The 15,650-nt window shown below is 44.8% G+C and overlaps 1 protein-coding gene across 1 annotated transcript in view; it reads left to right on the plus strand.

Annotated features, from left to right (window-relative positions):
* Positions 1-9,185, plus strand: part of FAM78B (family with sequence similarity 78 member B) — a 98,744-nt gene extending 89,559 nt beyond the window's left edge. Inside the window, exon 3 of the mRNA XM_037825447.1 lies at positions 6,444-9,185. The gene's annotated coding sequence lies outside the window, so the exon portion shown is untranslated. The remainder of the gene's footprint in view (positions 1-6,443) is intronic.
* Positions 9,186-15,650: the final 6,465 nt, after the last annotated feature.

Below are 15,650 nucleotides of genomic sequence, written 5' to 3' on the forward strand. Positions count from 1 at the left end.
ATGCTTCTCTAACACTTAAAATGTCCATTTATATTTCCTGCAAACAAGGGCACTCACTTATGTAACCACCTTAAGATTGGTTGTCAAGTTCAAGAAATTTAACATTGATATAAAGTATACAGTCATATTCCAGTTTTTTCTATTGGCCCAATAATGTCCTTTTGGCCATTTTCTCCTCCATTATTAGATACAGTCCAGGATCATATGTCGCATTTATTTGTCATTGTCTCTTTATTCTCTCTCTTGTTTAATTGTAGTAACATACAAACAACATAAAAAGGTCAGATTCTTAAATCAAGTTGCCTTTGAGGTCTTTTAGTCCATAATCTCAAAGGAAACTGTGGCCAGATAAATTAGGTCTTCTACTCAGGATCACATACCTAATCGGCAGCAGTGCCAAGAGAAGACTCCGGATCCCCCAAATTTCATATCACTACACAGTCACACTTACCTGGGGTCTATAGACCTCTCCATGTCTCCAGCCAAAACATCGTCATCCTTCCTGTATCATTTACCTACAAACCAATTAGTCTAAAAACTAGAGATAAGTGAATAGGGGGAAGTCCTTGTTACTATTATGTCAAAAAGTAAATGTTTCAGATTCCCCTTTTTCTGTGACAGCTCCTTTGAGATTGAACCCTTAATCTGGCCTCTTTGCAGCATGCATAGTACATTCCCAAGTCATTGATCTGGTCCATTACCCTTGGGAAGGTTGGAAGCTAGTTCCCACCCATTCCATGGACCTTTTTACAACTCCCTCTCTTCTGGTGCAAGGAATGATAGCTGTAGTCAAAATCATGTTCTGAGCAGCAATTCTGAGCAGTAAAATAAAAGAACTTTGATTTATAGAGTATTTTACCAAAGGCATTCCATATGCCTTTTCCCCATTTATCCCATCTTATGAGGGGTATAATACTGTTGTTGTCATTATTATTATCCCCATTTCACATATGATAAATTGAGATCCAAAGATGTTAAGTGACTTGCCCACAGGCACATAAACAGAAAATGTCAGGAACCAGGATTCTAACTGGGCCTTTTGGTTCCAAATACCATGCCATACTGCTATATTGTGCTGCCTCCCCATTGGTCCCTGCTTAAAGGGCACAAAAGAGAAGGAAGGAAAGGCAAGTCACTTTCACCTACACGGTCATGTAGTCCCTGTCAGTCTACTAAGGAGATGCATTAAAAATAAGAGAATGAATACTGTTTCCTTACACAGAGAACCTTGTAATCCCCAGGGAGGCTGGCCCAGAAAAATGCCTGTCAGGAGCCGCAGTGTGGGTGAGCTGGCTGTCACTCTGCAGCTCTTTAGCACAGTACTTGTAATTAGTGGAGTGGGAAATCTGCTCTCCTGGTCTCAGAATCCCTTAAACACCATGAGCACAAAAGGGGGAGGAAAGCATGCATCCTGCAGCTGAGGTCCCGGCTCAGCGAGGCCCTGCCACCCGCCATCCTCAACGTGGGCACAGCAGCCCAAGGGGCGGAGGCAATGGAAACAATGGTTTTCCGAGCTCCGGTTGGCACATTGAACGTTCTTGTTAGAACTGAGTGCACAATTAAACATTGCCAGAGCCAGCTCCCAACTGAGCTGCAAAGAAAGATGTAAACACACACATGCACACACATGCACACACACAGGCTCACTACACTTGCACACACTTCAAGCTGAAAAGAAAATTAATCAAAAACCCAATGAACACCTGAACTCTATAATTAAGCCCAAATGATCCTTAGATAGAAGGGAGCTGAATGAGCAAGCTCAGTGTGCACAGATATTTTTACCCCAGTCATCTTGCCATTAATTTCTTTTGAGATCTTGAGTACAGCTGGCTCCAGTTTGCCTGGTAGGACACCTACCTATGGAAGGCCTTCTGAAAAGTTGCCTGCTCAGGGGCCAGAGGACAGCCAAGGTTATTTGTACATTTCCAAATGCTTTTGTAGAGATGCAGCTGGGAAGATGGAGGGCTGTTGCCCTGAAAGCCCCCATGACAGCCATGCACCCCCACACCAAGGATCCTATCCCTAACCCAAGTCTTCCTAGCAATTCCTTTCATGTGTACAGTGCTTTACAGTTTGCAAAGGGTTTTCACTTTCCTTTGCAGAGAGTAAAAAACATCTCTCACCGAGACTGGAAATCTCACTACTGGCCTCATCTCTCTGTTCAAACAGAAAGACCCCTCTGATTATTAATAATGATAACTCCCATTTGATTAGTACACTATAGTTTATGTCGCAGTCACAAATATTTTGTCATTCTATCCTCAGCAATCCTGTGAGTTTAGCTCTGTATCCCCATTTGACAGAGGAATGTGATATAGGCCAAGTGACCTGTCCAAGGTCACACTGATGGTGCTCCAGGGACTTGAGCTTCAGTCTTCTGCCTCCACACCTCTACTCCTTTCTCATGGAACATTCTCTCCCCGGTTAGATGCAGGCCCCTTCTCTGTCATCCAGCCACTGCTGTTCCTTGGGCAGGGCAGGGGAGGAAGGAAGCCTTTGCAAGGCTGCCCTAATTAATTCCTTGGTGCATTTTGACAAGATAGAATACGGTCTCCTAAGGTGTCTGGGTCCAGGCGGCTGCATTCCATGCCTTCAGGTGGTTTCTCTCCTGTCTACCTCAGAAGGCGGGCCCCGTGGCGTGCTCTGGAGGTGGGGGGCCAGAGCCCAGGACCTCAGCCCAACTTGATCCAGCTGGTGAGCCGGCCTTAAGCAAATCACTTCACTTATCTAGGCCTTGGTTTCCTCCTCTGTTGTCTGTGATACTGACATAGCCCAGCTAACATCATAGTCATGAAGATTGAATGTCTGAAAACAGATTACAAGGAAGGTGTTGTCATGTCACTGGAATCACAGGGCCTGGGGCTGATCTTCCATCTATTTGGAAGATCTAAAGCATCTCAGAGAAACCCACCCTTCCCACCAAGTGAAGCCTTGCCTCTCTGTGAAGGGTGGTGGGCTCTGAGGCACCCCCAAACCACCCTGCCAGGGAAGGTGTTCCTTAGTTTGCCAGGGCTACTGTAAAGTACCACCGTTTCTGGAGGCAAGAAGTCCGAACCAAGGTATCAGTAGGGCCGTGCTTCCTTCAAAGCTCTCTGGGTTCTGGTGATGACCAACAATCCATGATGTTTCTTGGCTTGTGGCAGAGCTTAGTCTCTGCCTTCATCATACGGTCAACTCTCGTCACCCTGCTGAGTGTGTCCAAATTTCCTCTCCTTATAAGGGCACCAGTCATACCAGATTAGGGTCCACCCATATCTAGTTTGGCCTCATTTTAACTAATAACATTTTCAAAGATCCTGTTTACAAAGTAGTTCACATGTACAGGACCAAGAGTTCAGACTTGAGCATGTCTTTTTGGGGGAATACAATTCAATCCGTAACACGGCACGAAGTCCACATGCTTAGGTACCTGGATTCTGGAGGGCAAAGGAGAGGGGACTGCTGCATAGCCCTGCAGGAAGCAGCTCTTGGAAAAATTTTTAGCTGGAATTTCCAAGGGACCTTTTGGAAAGGAGAGGAGGCTGAGCATCAATCTGGGCCAGACTTGAAATTTCAGCACCAGTTGCCTAGTTTAAACTGACTAGAGCAAGCTAAACATGGGCAGCTAACAGGGGCTGCCTGTCATGGGCTCAGGCAACAAATTCAGAGGAAAAAATTATATTTGCAGAATTTTATGCTGATTTCCACAGGCTTATCTGTCCCCACAGTTTCTGATGCCCCAGATCTTGGCTGGGACCCCACAATTTGGAGGTAACATCTGAGATTTAGTCCTGTGGGTGCTAATAAAATGAAGAAATACTCCATCATGCATGCCCCACCCCCACCCCCCAAAAAGGCTGCCTTGCCACACAGGAGGCACGTTTGGTTATGTGGTTCCTCTCCATGCCATGCCGCATGGCCCCAACTGGCCCAGACACACAGCTTAACTCAGAGCTGCCTCCCCAGTTCCCTCCGCACCCTGGTGCCCACCCCTATACCCCAAGCTCTGCCTCTCTCCCAGCTGGGCCTCCCACCTCAGGTTTCCTGAGGAGAGGAGTAATTTTGACCACCATCAGGGTGGTCCCTAAGAGAACCTAACCAGCTGTTCTCTCCAGGGCAAGTGTGAACCCAGGCCTCTGGGGCAGGAGGCCATGTGCCAAGCATGGGAGCCTCTCTTCTGCTTCCAGGCCCACATTTGTTCCTTGGCTAACCCAGACAACATAGGCTGATCCTCAAAACAGCTAAGTGCTGGGTCAGAAAAACCCCAGGAGAAGGGAAAATGTAATTGGAGTTATACCAATGAGGGGAGAGGGCCTGGCCACAGAGCCCTGACCCAGCCCCACACTGTCGTCATTGGGGATTACAAGCAGGACATGGACACGGTGCATGTGAAGTATTTGAATGGGGAGGTTACTGAATCTGGGCCTGATCTCAAGCTGGCTATAGGCCCAGCATTACTGGGAGCAGGGAGGAGACAGGAAGGAAGACAGAATTGTTTGCTTCATGCCAGGGCCAGGATTAGGGTGAAGCAAGGCTAGGATGCAACCTTTAAGGAGGCACTCACTCTTGGATTTGTGCAAATACCAACCCTGCACTTGCACAACTCTGAGAGAGCATGCCTCTTTAAATGTTATGCCTAGGAGCCTCACTCGCCCCACCTTAGTCCCAGCCCTTCTTCATGCCCACCTCCTACTAACTGCTTTCTTCACAAGAAGAACAGATGAGGGAGGTGACACTGGAATCCCTCTGAATAGTCATTCATTCAACAGGTATTTATATTGAGTGTTAATTTTCATACCAGGCCAAACAGAGTCCCTCCCCTCAGGGAGAAGACGTTCACAGGAAGCTTTGGGAGCCATTTGTCTTCCCCCTCAGAGTCACATTTCACAGGGGACCCCAGAACCTGGGAAGGTTTTTCCCTGGTCCTTTTCCTGTGCAGTGCAACAGACTCTGCCTGTGAGAGGAGACTGGATAAGGAGACAAAAGACAGGACTTCTGTCAGGCACCTTGAACTCTTCCAAAGAAAGGCACTAAGGAAAACCTACAGCCACATTAATACATACACAGGCCTGGGTGATGAAAGAAACAGCTGGTTATCTCTCCATCTGCTCTTATCCCATCACCCCCACCCTTCAAACCAATTAGAATATTCCACACAGACGTGATCCAATGAAATTTTAATTGGAAAAATAACAGGAAAGATAATACATACACTTCAGGCTGAGAACCATTTCATTAAACTAGGCTTCGAAAACAAGACAGCCAATTAAATTATTTCCCACTTCACTCCCTCACGTACCAGAAACTATAGACAGCTATTACTTCTAATTAATTAGGAAAGAAAGAAGGACTCTGCATATGCATATGAGATGTACAGGGACGGATAGGCCACCCTACCTACCTCCCTGTGCACACAGCACACCACACATACACGTGCACACACACATGCAACACGAAACTAAAGACTCATGTACTATCTCACCTAAGGAATTTCATAGGTTCTTCTGAAACAGCAATGAAATACCTGCTCACAAAAATCAAACAAACAGAAATGTCTTCTTTATTCATTAAGCACAAGGGAAATAGGGCATTTGTTGTGAAAAAAATAATCAGCTTTAAACTCATTTGGAATCTTAATGAGAATTTCTCTGTGGTCTTTCTCCTCCATGGTCAAGAAGTAGACAGTTCCCCACTTGGTTCCCTGTGTCAAACATGATGCCCATGGGCACAGGGTGGCCTCGTTGGCCAGGAGACCTGGGACCCCTTAAACCTGATTTTGAATTGGCTTTATGCAGGCCACCTTTGGAGCCTCCAGTTTTCCATCTGTGAAATGGGAAGAAGGTTCATTCTTGGTGCCTATTTACCCCGTCAGAGTTTTTAGGCTTATGAGTGCATAGCTTCTTGTACCTTGCCCAGGGAAGAACTGATAACAAAACTCAACCATTCAATTAAAGTCTTTTCTGTACAAAAATTATGCTAACCCGAAGACACCCTTTTTGTGTAATGAGCAGCCCACCGTGGCAAAGCGGTCACCATGGTGATGTGACTTACACACAGGCATACCGGGTAAGCTATAAAGCTCTGCCGAATCAGCAATTTCTACAAATCTGTGCCTTGGGATGCTGAGAAACAGTGCCATTGGGGATCTGGAATTCCCATCCATTTCTGTAGATCCTTTTGTGACTTGCTAATGGATTGCATATATAAATGACCTGGAATCCCTTAGTATTATTTCAGTTTTCAATCCTTTATGAAGAACCACGTAAAAGCTACAGACTCTCTTTACAGAGAAATATATATGTAAATAAATACCACACTTTTATATAGGATTTCAGGGTCATAGTCCTGCTGACATCTCTTTATGGAGCCAAGATTATGACTGTCTGATTTTAAGGAATGACATTGCTTTGGTCACTGTTTTAATGCCCGTTTTATTTACATGTTCCCATGTCCATGTACAGGTCTCCTAGTAGGACAAGGCAAGCCCAGCAAGCAGAACCACATGGCAGAGACTGAGGAGGAGGAAATGAGCAGTGGCTGGTGGCTCCAGAAGCTGAAGCCCTGGACAGCTGATTTCCCATTAAAGCTAGTACCATCCTGTCTCCTCACCATCCTTCCATCCATGACCAGTGCCTCCTACTCACTCTACCGTGTGCCACGTGGCACTCTCCGTGGGCTGGCTGGTCTGTCTGATTGGCTCATGGAGAGTTGTGTTGAAGTGGGAGTTGTGCCTGCTGTATCTTGTGTGTGTGTGGAAAGATTGGGTTCATCCAGATATCAATTCTGTTCCCAAACCTCTAATTGAAGGCTCCCAGGGATAAAGAGCTGGACAACCTGGACTTCAAATACCAAACATGGCCCAGCTTCTGGTTCCCAAACTCCGCTTTCCCTCTCTACACCTTTTAGTAGGAAACGGAGAGAACAGTTTTCTTCCCTCTTCCTCCCTCCTCCATGTGGGCGGCCAGTGTTAATACTCTTGAGATTTTTCAGAGGTCTCTGATCACTGGAGAGCTAGGGCCAAAGCAGTCCTGGTTCCCTCTTCTGCGGCCAGGCTGGGTGCCTTCACATGACCAAGGGCAAATTGTATGTCACTAGGATCAATGGGGTGAGAAGAGAACCACCCTGAGGGCAAAAGTCATGTGCATTGTTTTATTTATTGGTTTATTTATTGTTTTGCCTACTGATTTATTTATTTATGAAGTATGTACTTACTAAACAGCAGAAAATCTGCTCCCATCTTTGAATACCCAGCCCCAGAATTTGTCCTCTTGGTCCCAAAGAGCACAGTGAGTTATTCCTTTTTGAAACTACAGACAAGAGCGGGAAAACCCTCTCTCTATCCCCAAACACCTCCACCCAGCCATATTTTCACCTAGAATTGGGATCAGAAACCACCAACTGGTGAGGATCTAAAGCAGCACAAATCAGCAGAGACTCTACTGTCCAAACCGAAGCTCTTAGAATTCCCCTTCCTACCCTAATCCTCCCCTTTTCCTCCTTCATGCACACAGGTGGGGATTGGCCAGCTGGCTCCAGCCTGACCATCTCAGGACTAAGACTTATCATTTTAGTGATGCAGAATTCTTAATGCCAGATACACATTAGAGTCATCTGAATAAATTTTTAAAATATCCATGCCTGGTTCCCTCCCCCAGACCAGTTGCTGCAGAATCTTAAGGGGTAGAACCTGCGCGTCAGTGTGTTTTAAGTTACCCAGATGATTCTAATGTGAGACTAGGGTTAGGACGCTCTTCTAGTATCTTCCCTCCTTTGTCTTTCCCTACCACCTGGATCCCTTCATCTTTTGGTTCCCAAGCTTCCTTGGGCACCAAGAATGGGAAAAACCTTTGATGAATGACAAAATCTTCTTCCCATTCCATTAGTCCCTCCTCCTCACTGAACCTTCCCCATCAGTTCAGTCAATCTGAGCAGATCTCTGAAGAGTTATATCCTGAGGCTGATAACTGAACACAGCCTGGGGGCTGCTCTCAGCTAATTCTCTGCTTTTCTAGGAGCAGAAACTTCCACGTTCTCTCTCCACCTGCAGTCTCCCAAATGCCAAAGGTTTAAAGGGTACTTTGGTGGCATTTCTGTCTCCAAATCCCAATCCCAATGGTAAGATCCATGCCCAGTCCTTTTAACCTAAGCCTTGGCCATTTCTGCAGAGCCACTGAATTGGTCTACTAAGTAACAGAAGGAGTCACATTTCCCCAAGCCAGCCCTTTCCCCAGCAACCTGGCAACGCCATCATGCACCCAAATCCTAGAAGGCTGAGAAGTGACATCTACTCCTTCACATTTATGAGATCTCCACTGCTGAGTGAGAGTAAATGTGTGTGTGTATGTGTGTACCTGTGCATACTCTGTCTATATACAAACCATATAGATCTATAGATATGCTGGATTTCACTTTATGTGTAATTATACTCTACATGAAGACAATTAAGGACTTTCATAGTCCTTCACTCAATGGCGTTGCACTATACTATGATCATGATGGACCCAAGTGAATTCCAGATTAGGTATATAGAGAGATTATAATATGTACAAACTGTTAGACACACACACACACACACAAACACATATGCACACACAGTCCAGGGAAACCTGTGAAGTGGGAAGAGTTCTTTTTTTTTACACCATCTCCCCCAACTTAGCAACTTCCCCAGAGCAGGTACAATTTCACACACTCAGCTGCCCAGCCTTTCCCCCTCCAGCATCCCATACCACCAAGATTTCTTTCCCTGTTGATCAAGATATCCCTGCCCTAAGTCCCATCTCTCAGGGTCCTACCCTCTGATAGGCAACAGTTTAGTCAGTGGGTGCTAAGGAGTTGAGTGGCACCCTTCCCAGGTGACATTTATGTTTTAATAGGGGCTACAGCTAATGCCTTAAATTGAAGAAGTGGCTCTAATGGTGGGAATTTCAGGCACAGTAGTGGGCCAGTAAGGGGGATTATTTTTTATCAGGAAGCCTTTTTAGAGTCCTCCCACCCCCAATCATACCTGTCTCTAAGATCAACCCTTCAAACTTGCATGAGCACAAGCAAGCACACTTACCCACATACACTTTCCATAATTTTGAGACACCTCCCTTATATTGGCCCTATCTTTTAAAATGAAGAAAAAAAAAAGAATAGGATCCAGCTAAATTAATTTAAACCTCACTGGGAAACGTAGCCTATTTTTCACCGACTGCCAGCCGTCTAGCTCACCCCACCCTGTTTCTCTTCCTTCCTGCCCCTTCTCTTTTCTACTACCACCATATCAGTTAACGTGCTTGTATGTGTCCTCTCCTTACCACCTCTGCCAATGCATTTCCTTCCTTTACTGTTTCCCCCTTGGAATTGTGCTAGTTTTCAGTGTCGTCGAGGACAGAAGAGCAGATTAAGAGCATGAGCATGTGTGTACCAATTTGAAGAAAGAGAAATCAGGTATTCTGCTACAGTTTGGAGAAAACCCCAATGAAGGAAGAGATGAAAGCTGGCTCTGCAGAGTGCCTTAAAAATGACTTTAATTAGGAAATTCTGAGTCGTCAGTCTTTGGATGTTACATAAACCCAAACAGATGTTGCATTTCACTTCTCTGGGATTAAAAATGTTAAATACAGTATGTATTCAATACCAACAACAAAGTATGTTTTCTCTTTAATTTGGTCCTTAAAAATGCAATGCCTGGTTTTCCACAAAACCTGGGGAATGCCCCAGGAGTAAGCAAGCTCTGGGACCTACAGAGGGCAAAAGCAGGAATCCTGCCCAGACAGAAACCTTCCAGCAGGCTAAGGCAGAGGTTGCAATCAGATTTGATTCAAAAGGCAATTCCAGGATGAGAAAGCAGCATGGATGGCAGTGAGTAAGGAAAGGTGTATCCTTCTAGCAATACAATATCCTTGTCTAAGACTTGGTGCTGTGAAACTGAGGCAAGGAGAACATTCTAGAAATGCCCTTCCTTCCCCTCCCTACCACCACTCCTCTTCTCTAGCACCTTTGACCAGTTTCTGCTTTGCCTTTACTAAATGATCTTCCTTTAGCTTAATGTTTGCCATCTAGGACCTGACCAAAACTATTTATTTTGAAGAGTCGGAGCTCCTGAAGAAGGTTAAGGCTTCTGGGATATTGCCTTCTCTTCGTCAAGAGGTGCGTTTTTAAATGGCAAGATCTTGTTTAGTGCAAAAGGGGAAGGGTAGGGTTCGGAGGAAGGTCTTGAAAACCCTGTGGACATGGGAAGGAGCTGAAGACCATGGCTCTATTTGCCCCCACCCATCAGAGCCCTCCTCTTTCCTCTCCCCACTGCCTGTACCCTGACCCTGCTTTTCCATTAGGGAAGCCAGTGCCTGGCTGGTAAATGCTTAATGTCATCTAGTTAACAGCTCTTCTCTCTACTGGACCTTTTATTCAAATCTGTGATGGCTACTTTCTGCAAGAGATGTGACGCTTCTGTGGGTTCGGCAGCCATAAAAGGGCTGAGAGTCACAAATTCTCTCTTTCACGCACGTGCACACACACGTGCACACACATGCACGCATGCACACACACTACTCAAAAGAGGGAGAACAAGGAGACTCAGATAATGAAATGAAGAGTAGTAAACAGTGGCTTCCACTCATGGAAAAAAAATATTTCAGTAAAGAACCTGTATCGTACATATCCTGGAGAAAAGGGGGTACATTTTAAACAAACATATTTATAACCTAAGACACTTCTCCCCACCAAGAGGTCAAACAGCACATGTTCAACTCTGTAGGAAGCAGCTTCCTAGATACATTGTAGCTAAAGTGTTCCTGCACTGTCTCCATGAGAAAGCATGATCTGAAATACACGCCCTCCTAAAGGGCAATTTGCTCTTTTTTTTCTTGGTTTCATTTCATTTTAAGAAATAATGAAGTGGCAATTGCTAAATACACTGCAGTATATATGTGGTTGTGTACACAGCTCAAATGTGAGTGTGGATTTGCAGAACATAGTGACAGTTGAGCAAACTGAAAATATAAGTGGTCTGTCTTTCTCACTTTAAAAAGAAACCAAAGTTCCATGTTAAACTCTATAATGATTTGGAAAAGGAAATAAGGATGTGTTTAATTTTTAAAAACTCATATATTTAAAGAAGAAACTTGAGGAAGCAAAGATAGAAGGACATTCAAACCAAAACTTTTTGTATTTATTTACTGACATGAAGAACTGGTATAACCTGCCCAATCAACTTGAGGTACAAATATGCTCACATTCATTTTTTAAATTAATCACTTGAACCCTCCTATAGCCTATTAGAATAGTCCAGCAATTCCTGCTTGGGACTTCCCAGCCCACCCACCCCCAATTTCTCAGGAACCCCAGGTTCTAAACTCAGTCCAAAAAGCATCAAAACACCAAACAGAGAAAAAAAAACAGTCATATCAACCTGCACCTGCCTTCCCTTCCCACTTCCTGAGGGAAGATGGCAGTTCACTGCACTGGGATGCCAGGGCACAATCGTCACCTTGTGTTTTAGTTTCCCACGGCTGCTGTAACAGGGTGGCTTAAAATGACATAAATGTATTGTCTCACAGTTCTGGAAGCTCAAAGTCTGAAATCAAGGTGGAGGCAAGGTTGGGCCCTCCTGGATTTGGAGGAAGACTGTACATGCCTCGTTCCTGGCTCCTGGCAGCTGCAGGCTACCCTGGGTGTTTCTTGACTTGTGGACGCATCACCCCAATCTCTGCTTCCACCATCACAGGATGTGCTCCCTGTGTGTCTGTGTCTCTGTATCCTCTCCTCTAACAAGGAAACTAGTTATTGGATATAGAGCCCACCCTAATCCAGTACAACCTCATTGTAAATTGATTACATCTGCAAAGACTCTATTTCTAAATGAGGTCTCATTTAGAGGTACCAGGCATTAGGACTTCAACGTGATCTTTCTGGGGACGTGATTCAACCCACAGCACATTGGTACAGCTTTGGGCAGGGTACCATGCTTCACCACTGTTCTCCAAAGCACAATGTTGCCAAGGTAGCTAGGCCTGGAGCGTTTTCCAGAATCAGCCCTACATTGCGCTGAAGCCACCCTTCCTCACAAATCTCTAAGCCTCTGAGTTACACCCAGTCATCAACTCAAACCCCTGCCCATCTCAAGTCCATGACCACCCATTTTTTTCCTTTTTTTCTCTTCCATTTTTTCCTGAGATATATTCACATACCATACAATCATCCAAAGTGTACAATCAGTTGTTCACAGTACCTTCATATAGTTGTGCATTCATCACCACAATCAATTTTTGAACATTTTCAAAACTCCAAAAAAAAAAGAAAAATTCAAGTAAAAACACCAAAAGCATCCTATTTCCCCACCCCACCCCCATTATTCATTTAATTTTTGTCCCCATTTTTCTACTCATCTGTCCATATACTGGATAAAGGGAGTGTCAGCCACAAGGTTTTCACAATCACACCGAGTGACCACCACTTTTCCTGGGCTCCGGGCCTCCTGGGGGATCTCAGTGGGTATCCTGACTTCAAGCCTTGGGAAGAAGGAGTTGAGATATCATTCTTTGCCTTACAGGAAGAAGGTCCTGGGTACCTTTGCAAGTTGATCCACTCTTCCATGCCCCTTTCCTGAAAGCCCACTCACCCTACTTTTGCATAATTAAAAGAGACCATGGAGTGATTTGCCAAGTCAAAAGATTTATTTCTTTTTTTAAAAAAATTTTTATTGACTTTATTTATCAATAAAGTGTCAGAGTGTGGATCTCAATACAGCTCTTTGACTTCATCTTATGATTTTTCAATGCATTTGGGAAGAGTACAAGGCATGAAGCTAGAAAACTTAAAGTTTGAGTTCCAGCACTGCCTCTTACTAGTTGTGCAAAACCTTGAAAAGTTCCCTGCAAACATTTAAGATAAGACTGGAAGTGAAATTACATTATAAATCTTAAAATGTAAGATTTGGGGGCAATTCTGCCAGCTCCCTCAACACTCCACTTACCTACTATCTGTGTGATTCATTAAATAAATAAATATAATTAAAAGGAGTTATTTTTATAACATGCTGCATACAACTCCCAAAGAAATCCTTACTCAAGTTGGAAAAATTAAAACAGTATATATTTTATCTATATCTAAACTAATTATCTGATTCAAATGGATTCAAGACAAGCTTACTTCTAATCGGGCATAGTCATCCTAAATGTATTGAAGGCGCACTGGGGGCATGGCCCTTATTATGTATGAACCGCTGAGCACTCTGTGTGCACAGAGTAAGTGTGGAGAAAAGGAAATTTATGTGACAGATCCCAGGAGGGTAGCTGTGGCTGTGAGCAACCAGTTGTTGGATTTATTGTCCTATTCCAGGCCTCTGCTTCTTTGTTATCCCAATCGATGGAGAAAGAAAGTGCTGCTTCAGCCTGAAAGGCAGCTGGTACTGAGTACATCAAGCCAGTAAATAAGACTGAATTCACCTTTTGGGGAAGCTTAGGAAATGCAAAATACAAGAACAGAGGCATACTGCACTTTATGAAATGGTGCTGAAATCTTGCTGCCCAATCCCTGTGCTTCTTCAAAGGGAATGCATTGGCCCTCCAAAAACAATGTTCTATAAACCTTAAGGTGCACCCTCAGAGAGCTGCCAAATGCTGCCTCTCCTTCTCCCCATGGTGAGGGTGGGAGACTTTAGGTAAACCAAGAAAGACAAGTAACCCTGAGCACCCTGGCCTGGAGGATGTACACAAGTATTTGTTTTTTCCCTGTCTCTGAGGTCACTCATCAAAATTCCAAGTTGGACAAAACTACCTAAAGGACAAAGTTATCTGGATGAGCCCAGTTTCAAAATGAAAGGAAATGGGCAAGTCTCATATTTAGGGGAGCAGGTTGGGAGGGGGGTTGGAGAACAAACCACAATAGAAGAAGATGAGAGAACTCCAGCAATAAATAAAAAGCATACGGGAGATGCTAAATCATGATGTTCATAGTTCACAGACCAAAAAATTCAGGGTCCCTAGTGTGACAGGGAGAAAAGATGTTTTAAATCAAATAAATCTATCCCCCACAAAATCTGGAATTTGTCTCTGCTTTAGCCCAATAGTCCAGTCTGTGTTATAGCAATTGTTCACTCTAGAGATTAGCTACATCGAAGATGATGGGAACCAATTATTTTCCTATCTCTGAGGAAAGACAGAGACAAATAGACTCCAGCTAAAGCTATAAGGATCCTTTGCTAGGGTTCTGAGAGAGTTAAAAATGGTACCTGGTGGAGAATTTTGAGTTTCATCTCTTCCCAACATCCCCCTCCCAGCATGAATAGAGGGGTCCATAAGGCAGAGGCAAAAACAGCAGGCTGCAAAATTTGTCCCTGGACAATTCTGAGTTGATTCTGGCTGTTTCTCCTGGATCCCCAGGTATTAAACTGAGGGCTAAAAGGACCCCACTAATCCCACTTCCCTTCTACCTCTTTTAGAGAGTCCATTCTCCAGAGAAGCAGAGGCCCCGTGTGGAGAGGAGGACGTCGGATGCCCATGGCCAGGCTACATTTTGAGGTTGTCAAGAGGTGGCCTGGGATCTGATTCTCTTGAGTGTTTAATGATATGTAAAAATCTCCTCAGTGTCAAATAAAGAGCTACCACAAGGCTGCCATCCACATACAGCCGTAACCATTTTGGTCAGAAAGAGAAATGAGCTGGCCCAGCTTCCCAAGAGTTAAGGTCCAATCTGCCCCAGACGTCCACACTGCCTCTCCTTCTCAGATTTAAAGATTCCTAAGCACTTTCGATTGTATACGACCCAGTAGTTTACAAAGTCTTGCCACGTATAATACCTCATTTCATCCTACTTGTGGGTATTACTGTCCCCCGTTTACATATGAAAAAATAGAGGCTCAAAAAGGTTGAAAGACAGTTTTTAAAGAGCTGGGACTTGAACTGGAATTTCCCAGTCTTTAGTCTGTCCAGTGCTCTGTGTGTGGCTGGGAAGTTTAGAACTTGGAAAGCAGCCTGCATATCATGCTGTCGTGCCACTTTAGAGATGATAAAACTGAAATTCAAAAAGATTATCCCGTTAACTTAGCCACATCCTTGTCCTGAGCAGGGAGGAATGCCCTCTTCCCAACACGGAGCTGGCCAGGCTCTTGCCCAAGCTCGGAGATGGAGAGGCTGCCGTCCCAAGGAGAGGCCCCCTGAGAGCTGACTGGGCCTGGGATCAGTCTCAGCCCACTGCTTCTCCTTCCCCAGTCAGGGAAGGCTCCAACTTATTTCCTTTGAGTTTTATGCCTCTCATCGGCTTTGCTGGAATGGCTTGGTGTAGCTGCCTGCAGAGATAAACCCTCCAGCATTGTCAGCTTCCAATACAAGAAACTGCTCCATGGCTAGAATTCTTGCTCTATACCCTGGGGCATGGGAGGGCTGCAGGACCTCTTGGGGATAACAACACAACCTATTTCTTGTCTGACTTCAATTCCATGCCTAAAACTGCCTCACAAGCTGGCATGCCCCCAGGGAAACCACCTGGCTTTGAGAGGTGAGACCCCCACGTTGTTCTGTCTTTCCAATCAGCACTGAAGCCACCCTGAGGGCTGGCTTTTTTCAGAGTCCGCTTATCCACCAGTTCGTCCTAAGTTGATGCTCCATGCCCCCCCCATCAAAGTTTGGGGTCCCTTCCCACCTAAGCTCCTTTCTAGCTGAAGGCCCCCAGAAGGTGAAGAGGGA

Source organism: Choloepus didactylus, chromosome 2 (genome assembly GCF_015220235.1).
Source record: "Choloepus didactylus isolate mChoDid1 chromosome 2, mChoDid1.pri, whole genome shotgun sequence".
NCBI lineage: Eukaryota > Metazoa > Chordata > Mammalia > Pilosa > Megalonychidae > Choloepus > Choloepus didactylus.